We start from the raw sequence: 10,862 nt of genomic DNA on the forward strand, positions 1-10,862 counted from the left end.
CTCAACAAATTATTTTGGTTTCACAAACTACTAAAACAATGTTCTCATTAATATGAGGACTCTCTTATTGAGAGAGAGAGTGAGCAGGGAAGGAGGTAAGGGGGGGAGAGAAGGGGAAAGAGGAGAGGGGCAGAGAAGAAAGAGAATCCCAAGCAGGCTCCTCACTGTCAGCACAAGGCCTAATGCGGGGCTGGAATTAACAAACCGTGAGATCATGACCTGAGCCAAAATCAAGAGTCGGACTCAACTGACTGAGCCACCCAGGTGTTGCAGGATTCTCTCATTTCTGGTTAAAGTATATTATTTCTTTAGTGATTGCTTACTTTAAATCTTTGATTTTTATTTTCCCTGTTTTTCAGATTTGACATTAATTTCTGTGTTGCCCTTTACATATGGACGAATGCCTGTATCTTGCTCCCAAGCAAGGATAACTCTATGCACTTCTCTTGTTCAGAAACACTGGTCTTCCAAGAGGATGTATAGACCATAATGGATGTATAAGATGATTTTTGCTTTTTATCTTGCCCTTTCAATGAGTTTTATGTTTTATAATTTACATAACATATTAGTGAAATATAATACATTTATTATTTATGAATAGACAAGTATATATACACTGCTATGTATGCTAGTTGTTTTTGCCAGTAGAGGCCCATAATAAAATCTTTTGGAAATGACTGACTTACAGTATTAACCAACAGACTTGCACATTCTAAGATACAGAAATTTGGAGTATTCTCAGACACTAAGGTCTAGAAAATGTTGAAATTTCTCTGAGCAAAATGTACAATGCATTTAGCAAACGTTCCACTATATCTTTTGTAAATTCTGGAGTTTTCATAGCCCTAAGCATATCATATCACATCTTGCATGATGAACTGGATACATAATGAATTCAGCAGCACATGATTAGTATTATAATCCTACATTATTAAATTCCTAGTAAAACTGTTTCATTAATTCTATTGGCCTACTATTAAAACTTTCAATTAAAAATTTTCATTGCCAGAGTGCCTGGGTGGCTCAGTCGGTTAAGGTAAGCAATCAACTATTGATATAGGCTCAGGTCATGATCTCGCAGTCATGAGGTTGAACCCTGTGTCAGACTCCGCACTGAGCATGGAGCCTGCTTGGGGTCTCTCTCCTTCTCTTTGCCCCTCCCCTGACCACGTGCTATATCTCCCTCTCAAAATAAATAAATATTTAAAAATAAATAAGTAAAATAAAAAATAAAAATTGTCATTGCCTGTAACAAATGATTATTTAAATTTACAGGATGAGATCCTGAGCATATTAAAAAGTTATTAACAATGAGCTTATTTTGAAAATCAAACTAACAAGGGCTAGGTGTACTCAAGCCAATGATCATCAGACATACTCCAATAGAAGGTCTTAACTATTATCCTCCAGCTATAATAAGAGATTTGTTCTCAGGTGAATGGATTATTTACTCACCCTTCAAACAAATCTAGACACTACTAGTACCACTGGTAGTTATTTAAATTCCAAGACCATGTTTTTAATTTTGAGTTCTAATTTCTCTAAATTTTAATTCAAATGGCATATTTCCAATTACATTGACATTCCAAAACTTTACATTGAATCATATGAAACAACCTTTTACAGAGGTTAAAATGATAACACCATATTTGTGAAAAAGTAACTTTTACTTAGTCAAAATATGCATCAATAGTATTCATAGTTTTTCCCATTGGGAGAGTATAAATAGTTCAAATCCCCAATGTACTGCTTCTTGAATGAGAAATGTTTTCTTAGACTGCCAAATGATGAAAAGGGTGGTGAACTTTTGAGAAAAGTTCCAGTGGATACAGTGAATGTGAAAAAATTTTTGTAGCCCAATTCCCAATTCAGTTCATTCTTAACTGGAGCACCTGGCTGGTTCAGTTAAGTGTCTGACTTCAGCTCAGGTCATGATCTCACAGTTCCTGAGTTCGAGCCCCCCATGGGCTCTGTGCTGACTGTGTGGAGCCTGCTTTGGATTCTGTCTCCCTTTCTCTCTGCCCCTTTGCCACTCACGTGCTCTCTCTCTCTCTCTCAAAAATAGATAAACGTTAAAAACATGTTTTTAAAAAAGGCGGTTTGTGATGGATGTAGTCAAGAGTTGTCATGCAAAAGTATGGATCCTTGTCTATTAATCAATGTGGGTTAATTTTGAATCCATTTTTTAAAATAATAAGTTTTATTGAGGTGTAATTTACATACAGTGAAATCAACTATCTTTACAGGTATAGTTTGATAAACTTTGGCTAATATATCCAGTCATGTAAAAACCACCACAATTAAAAAATGAAATATTTCTGTAATCCCTGAAGGAATCCATCAGTAGTTACTCCCCATTTCCTCTCACTTCCACACCCCAGCCCTAGGCAAATATCAATCTACTTTCTGTCTCTACTGATTGGACTATTGTGTATATTTCATATAAATAAATCATACAAGATGTGGACTTTGTACTGGTTTCTTTCACTTACCCTAATCTTTTCAAAATTGACCTACATTTTTCATGTACTTATACTTCATTCTTTTTTTAAAAAAACATTTATTTTTAAGAGAGAGAGAGAGAGTGTACTAGCAGAGGAGAGGCAGAGAAAAGGGGAGACAGAGGATCTGAAGCAGGCTCCACACTGCCAGCACAGAGCCCCCAATGCAAAACTCGAACTCAGGAACCTTGAGATCATAACCTGAGTCGAAGTCAGATGCTTAACTGACTGAGCCATCCAGGTGCCTCTGTATTTCATTCTTTTATACTGACAAATAATATTCCACTGTATGAGTACACTGCATTTGTTTATCCATTCATCAACTGATTATGCATTATCAAATAAACATTTGGGTTGTTTCTACTTTTTAGCTGTTGTGAATAATGCTGCTATGAACATTTGTGTGCAGGTTTTTGTATAGATATATTTTCATTTCTCTTGAGTATATAACTAGGAGTGGAATTACTGAGTCATATGGCAACTCTATGTTTAACACTTGGGGAAAGTACCAAATTGTTTTTCTACGGAGGCTGCACCATTTTACATTCTCACCGGCAATATAAAAGGGTTCAAGTTGCTCTATATCCTCTCCAACATTTCATATTGGCTGTCCTTTAAGTATAGTCATCCTAGGGGGAGTTAAGTGTGATTTCATTGGGTTTTTACTTTGTATTTTAATTATGACCAATGATGTTGAACATCTTTTCATTTGTTTATTTGCCTTTTGTGTATTTTATTTGGTGAAGTGTCTGGTTCAAATATTTTGCCCATTTTAACCTTGGACTATTTGTTTCTTTACTATAAAATTCTTTATGTATTCTGGATACAAGTCCTTTATTAGATATATGGTTTTTGATATTTTCTACCTTATCTTTTCTTATCTTTTCTTATCTTTTCATCTTTTAACAGTGTGTCACACAGAGAAATAATTTTTAATTTTGATAGGATACAATTTATCAACTTTTTAGTGGATTGTGCTTTGGGTATCATGTCTAAGGATGTTTTGTCTCACCAAGAGTCACAAAGGATTTTTTCTACGTTTTCTTCCAAGAATTTGAGTTTATATTTTACATTTCGGCTATTGTGAATAATGCTGCTATGAACTATTTTGAGTTGATTTTTTCATATTGTGTGAACTTAAGGTCAAGTGTTTTGTTTTGTTGTTGTTTTTTCCATGTGGATATTACATTGTCCTAGCGTCATTTGTTGAAAAAACTGACTTTTCCCCCATGGAATCACTTTAAATTTTTGTGGAAATTCAATTCAACTGACTGTGTAAATGCACGTCTATTTCTGGATTCTCTATTCTTTTCCATTCATTTATATGTCCATACTTACACCAAAACCACACTACCTGGATTACTGTAACTGTATAGTTAAATTTTAAAATCAAGTTCAGCTGTACTTAAAGAAGATATCTTTCTTTGTTTAGGACTGGACAGATGCCAAATCCATTATTATTTTTTCCCTTAGGCCTAGGGACAACCCAAACAGCCATGATAGTATGTAGGCTAAACCAAATTATTTGTTCATGAAAGGAGAATTGATTCTAGCTTCTATTAGACAAAGTCACTAGCACATATTCTCTGTACCTTTGTCCCACTAGGTTTCATGATCTAGCAAACTACTTATCACAGAGTAGCTGTTGAATATACTATTAAATAAATGAAATAATGAATGAGTTATAGCAATTTTTCTCTCCTATTATTTTTTTTCTCTCATTCCATGGTACCACTAAGCCTGAAGGTGAGGTATTTTTCTTTCTTTGATCTTCCTTACCATTTCCAGACTATGTCTCTTCTCAACTTTTACACTTTCCAGTTCTTTTGAAGCGTAAGCTATTACACCAAACCACTCATTATCTTCTTTCTTGATCATCTACAATCCTCCTGGTTGTTACTTCTCCTTCACTGAAGACTTTAGCATCTAGTTCACGGTCTTCATTTCTCTTCCCTACAAATCTTGTTATTCTTGGTGACTTCAACCCCATGTAAACAATCCATCAACACTTCTCATCTCCATGGATCTTATCTTCCACACATCAGCTCCCATTCATCATTCTCTGGACCTTATCACCACCAATAATGACAACATCTTTAAAATACTGATTTCAAGAATTTCACTCTCCAACAGGCACTTCTATCTTTCCAGGTCACTTGCTCTAGTATCTCTACCCCAACAATTCTTCAATTCCACTGGGATCTCCAAACCATTGGCCCTACCATGTTTCACTTTTCACCACTCTCCTTCTATTTTTACTTTCCTCCATACCCAGCTCATATCTATTTTTAATTTCATAACCACATATTTGCCTATACACTTATTTCTCCTTACATATTTACCTCCATCTTAAATATCTGAGAAAATCTGAACTTTAGTTAAACCAAATTAACATCTATTCTTCTGCTGCTCTTGACAAGGTAAAATAATCAACTCTGCCAACTATTGCTCCTTTAAATTTTGACAAGTGGGCACTGAAGATTGCCTGGCAATCTTACTACATTTCCCTAGTAAGTTCATTCTTTCTAATTTCTAAAGCACCATATACCATCTCCTTGCTCTTCAAAGCCTCCAACACCACGTGCAAAGTTTTTGACATATGTTTGGCATATTTCCACATTAGATTTTATTATTATTATTGAGGAGATATTGTAACTAACTGCTACTCAGACAAGTTCCTGCTGTTTCTTTCTGCAATTTCATTCTGCACTTCTCTTGTGGTTTCTCCAATACTCTATAAATTCAAGTTCATGTCAAAAAATGATAAATAATGGATTCCTGTTCCCAATTATTCAGGCCACCAGATCTCACCAAAAGCAAGGAAAAAATACTGAATAAAACATTTTAAAACTTTTCTTAAAAACATCAAAGAGTTGACAAGATTTTAAGAAATCACCACACCAAAATCTGAGTGAAAGCAAAAACTCAATTGTTCAGCAAAGCATCAAAACTGTTTTTACTCTGAGGTCATTTACTAAGCTACTGAACTTGAGATAAAATTTCTTGGGCCAGTGAGATTTGTGAAACAGAAAACAAAGTCGAGAATCTGCTTACGGTGATTAGTCTAATAAGCTAAAAGAAACCCCCTGATAAAGCTGTGGATGCTGAAAGTATAAAGGTGATTTTCCCTACTCCAGGGAACGTGGTTTTTTTGGCACTGAACAAAGAGGCTGTTAGGATGTTGCAGACTTTGGTGGTGCTCTCATGTAATCTGCAACCCAAATTTCTAACACTTAGTAATCAAAAAACTTCATATGACTATCAGCAAAGTAGACTTTGAAGCAAAAAGCAAAACAAAACTATGACAATAGCAACAAACAAACAAAACATTACTAGGGATAAAAAGAGACATTTATAAGAATAATAGTTCAATTCACCAGGACTCAATAACAATTTTACTTTGCACCTAATAATACAGCTGTAAAAAGTATAAGTGAAACTTGACGAAAGTATATGAAAAATAGAAAAATCCATAATAATAGTGAAATATTTTAATATACCTCTTAGTAATTAATAGTACAAGACCAAAAAAGAAATCAGTAAGGACTTAGAGGACTTGAACATCACTTTATTTTATGAGCTTATTTTTTGTTACCTATTCTGCATGAAATAATTTTTCTGAGATTGAGATTAAGAAGTTAATAATAGGTATATATATTTATATGTTGACCAATGTCAACAAAACCACATTCATCCAGTGACACATTTGTGTGTATTCATTGAGTACTTTTCTTCTTCCAAATTGTTAATTTTATCTTTAGGATAAATTCCTAAATTAATTCACTAATTTATTCAACATGTATTAATGAGTGCCTATTATGTTTCAGGCACTGTTGTAGGTACTGAGGAGGTACAGGGAACATAACCGACAATAATCTGTGTCCTCATGAGGCTTACATTGTACTGGGGGGAGACAGATATTAAATAGTAAATATAGTAAATAAGTACACTATAAAATATGTTAGAAGGTGATAAGAATAATGGAATACAAATGGAATGTGTTAAAAGGGATTGGAAGGTCAAGAGATAGATTGCAACTTTAAAATTTTTTTAACATTTACTTATTTTTGAGAGACAGAGAGAGACAGAGCATGAGCTGGGAGGGGCAGAGAGAGAGAAGGAGACACAGAATCTGAAGCAGGCTGCAGGCTCTGAGCAAGCTGTCAGCACAGAGCCTGATGCGGGGTTCAAACCCACAAACTGTAAGATCATGACCTGAGCTGGAGTTGGATGCTCAACTGACTGAGCCTCCCAGGCGCCCTGGATTGCAACTTTAAAAGAACGAAGTAAATAGACCTCATTGAGAAGGTGACATGTAGGCAAAGATTTGGAGGAGAGGGGTTGAGCCATACAGATATCTAGGTGAGAAAAGATTTCAGGTTAAAGCAGCAGAGAGGTCAAAACCCTGAGGTAGTATAGGAGAAATGGCATTGTTTCACCCAGATCTCTTTTATCCCTTTTGCTGTTTCTATGCATCTATCCCCCAACTTCTGTAAACTTTGCTTTTAATGGCTGACCCTGTGACTTTTCTGTCCTTGGGTTGCTGAAGTTGCTTTGTACAGAAAGCTGGAAATCCTGGGAGTTTATGTTCCCCAAGGTGGCCCCATAGGCAGTGGCTAACTGGTTTGGAGGTAGCAAAGCCCAGTTCCTTGCATGAAGGCATGGCAAACTGAGGCACAATTTACACTTTAGAGCTCTCTTCAGGATCAAGCTGAGGCTTCCTTCCACCTCGTCTGAATTCTTACCCTTGCGTGGAGTCTTTCCCTTTCCCTGTCCTTCCTTAACTACTCCCTTACTAGTTTCCTCTGGGAGAATTTCTCTAATAAATCATTTGCACATAAATCCTTATCTCCGGTCTGCTTCTGGGAAACATGAACTGAGACTGGTACTAAGTTGTGAAGTTATATGTGAAACTCAGGGTTATGTCATTTTAGGTTCAAGATCTTTGATAATTTATGTAGTTAGCTGCCTTAAATCATACAGAAAACAAGACTAATATAAGTGTGCCTGTAGAGAATAAATATAAAGAAAAGCATAAGCATGATTTTGCTAAACATGATTTTCTGCATATTTTAAATATATAGCTTGGAAAGTATTTAATTATCTATCCATTACAGAAAAACTAGAAAATAAAGACAAGGAAACTCGAAAGCATACTAACATCCATAATCTCATTATTTGGAGATAGCCATTATTATCATTTTGCTGTTTAACCTTCCAGAATTGCTTCTTTTATATATACATATGTAGCTGGTATGAATCTGACTTTATAAACTTGTGTGTAAGAAATGTCACATCATTACTTTTAAAATATCACATTTTAAACTGACTTCAAGCTTCCATCCCACTTGACTTGTGGAAAATGCAATTACAGTTGATTATATTTTGTTGTGTGGAGTTCTCCTTCCCAAAGGTTTTATCAGGATCCATATTGTCCAGAAAATGGGATGCTATGGTTGCTACTGATATATTCATTGTTTAAGCCTGAATTCTTTCTAGAGAGCAAAGAGCTGTATTGCTTCTGTGCCAAGATTGGTCCCAGAACGCTTTGCTGAGTCTAGTTTTGGTGTTTAGGGTCCAGCTCTCTTAACGGTATCATGGAGATACTCTCTTCTGAGCTCCTTCTATCTCTTTGGGACAGTTCTTAGAGTGGAGTTTCCACCTAACAAAATATCTGTAGTCTTTGAGCCCTCTTCCCAGTCTTAGAAAACTGACGGCTTTCTTTCTCCTCTCAATCATCTCTCCCTAACCACCCCACCCACCACAGCACAATTCTCCTTAGGAACACAGACTTTCAGAAAACAAAAGCCAGGAAGAGAGGGTATAGGCAGACATCTTTTTTCAGCCTTATAGCATCAAATTCCCCAGGGCTAAAAGAGTACAATGGACCTTTTTGGAAGATTCTCTTTTTGGAATTGGGGATAGGAGTTGAAAGAGAAGAAAAATACAGTGAGCCAAACACAAAGTAATTAATTGATATTGTAATACCTTATCCTGCCACACATGTTTTTCTTTTTTTAACTTAAAATAATTATTATTTTTAACAGCTTTATGGAGATATAATTACTATACCATACAATTCACCCACTTAAAGTATACAATTTAATGCTTTTTATAATATTCATATTCCTTTTTATTCTCCTCAGTTGATGTTTAAATCAACTTACCGACTTCTAAAAAAATTTACCAACTTCTATATGCCATCCTTCAGGGAGTTGGGTTAATATTGAATCAATTCTGCATATCAAATCTTTTCAACCAGCAGGAGCATGGTATAATGTTTCATTGATTCCTATCTTGTTTTATTTCCATCATGGTTTTTAAATAATTTCCTTTAAGCAAATAAAGTTTTTTTTTTAACTTTGGCTTGAGTACTATATTTTCTTTTCTTTCCTTTTTTAAATTCTTAGTTGTTGTATAGTTGACATATAATATCTAGTTTCAAGTGTACAACACAGTGATTCAACAATTATATGCATTACAAATTGCTCACCATGATAATTATATTACAATATTATTGACCATATTCCCTTTGCTGTACTTTTCATCCCTGTGATTTATTTATTTTATAACTGAAAGTTTGTACCTCTTACTTTACTTCACCCATTTCACCCATTTCCCTAGCCCCATTCATTTTGTTTGTTCTCTGTATTTATAAGTTTGTTTCTCTTTTTGTTGTTGTTTGTTTTGTTTTTTAGATTCCACATATAAATGATATTATATGGTATTTGTCTTTCTCTGTCTGGCTTATTTCACTTAGCATAATACCTCCTAATTCCACCCATGTTGTTGCAAATGGCAAGATTTCATTCTTTTTTAGGACTAATATTTCACATTTAAATTTTATACATATCTCACATTTTATTTATCCATTTATCTATCAGTGGACACTCAAGTTGCTTCCATATCTTAGCTATTATAAATAATGCTGCAATAAACATATGCATGCATATATCTTTTTAAATTAGTGCTTTCATTTTCTTTGCATAAATACTCAGAAGTGGAATTACTGGATCCTAGGGCACTTCTATTTTTAGTATTTTGAGGAACTTCCATACTGTTTTCCACAGTGGCTGCACCAGTTTATACTCCCACCAACAGTGCATAAGGCTTCCCTTTTCTTCACATCCATGCCAATACCTGTTATTTCTTGTCTTTTTGATACAAGCCATTCTGACCTGTGTAAGTTGATATCTCATTGTGGTTTTGATTTGCATTTCCCCTGATGATGACTGATGTTCAGCATTTTTTCACGTGTCTGTTCTGCCACACATATTTTTCACCAAAGTGAGACCACATTGAAAATACAGTGTTTTTGCTTGATTTCTAACAAACAATAGAAGTGGCAATACAAATAACATCAACAATAATCTTGAACAGTGTGCTTGAAAAATATTATTGTGAGCAATATCCCATTGTCTGGAATAACCTAATCTACATTTGATGGTCTTTTAGGTTGTGTATGATCTTTATGTCGTTATAAATTCTGCTGCGTAACTACATCTTTTCATATTTGCATAATCTAATTTTTTACGTTAGCAATAGGTTTACTACTTTTGCTCAGAAATTGTTTAAAATAATATATTTTTTTAATTCAGAGGTATTTAAAATCCGTACAGTCAGAAATAAACAGTTTGGTGTATAATTTTCAAGATTTTTTATGCATATTTAGTAATACTAATAATATTTAAATTTTAATGAAAAAAATTACTGTGTATCATTCATAGTTTTGTATTGTAATCCTCCTTTTATCACATAATTTCATATTGTAGATACCTTTCATGTCTATAAGTATAGGTTAAAACCATGGTTTTACACTGCTTCATAGCATTCCGATGTATGAATGTATACATATACCATAATATTTCTAACCATTACCTACAGTAATTTAGATTTTTTCTATTTTCCCCTACTACAAGAAATTCTTCAGTAAGCATACTGTACATACATCGAAGCACACAATTGTTTCCTAGCAAAAGAATCACTGGATGAAAGTGTAAGTACATTTATAATTTTGATACATGATATCAAATTACCTTCAGAAAAGCTGTATGCATTGACACTCAAATCAATAGAAAATGAGAAAGCTACTTCTCACACTTTTATCAACATGGAGTATTATCATTCTTTTTCATCTTAATCCATATGAAAAAAAATATATTATTTTGTTTGTTGATTATTAGTGAAGTTGAGCACCTTTTCCTATGTTTATTGGTTATTTGTATTTCTACTTTTCTGAATTTCCCATGGAATATTATTTTCTTTTTCTGTTCCTAGGTTGCTTTTAAATACTAAAGATATAAACTCTGATGCTTTCATTGTACACTGAAGATATTAACTCTGTTTTTGTATCACATATTT

The sequence above is a fragment of the Panthera onca genome, chromosome X (genome assembly GCF_046562875.1).
Source record: "Panthera onca isolate mPanOnc1 chromosome X, mPanOnc1 haplotype 2, whole genome shotgun sequence".
Classification (NCBI taxonomy): domain Eukaryota; kingdom Metazoa; phylum Chordata; class Mammalia; order Carnivora; family Felidae; genus Panthera; species Panthera onca.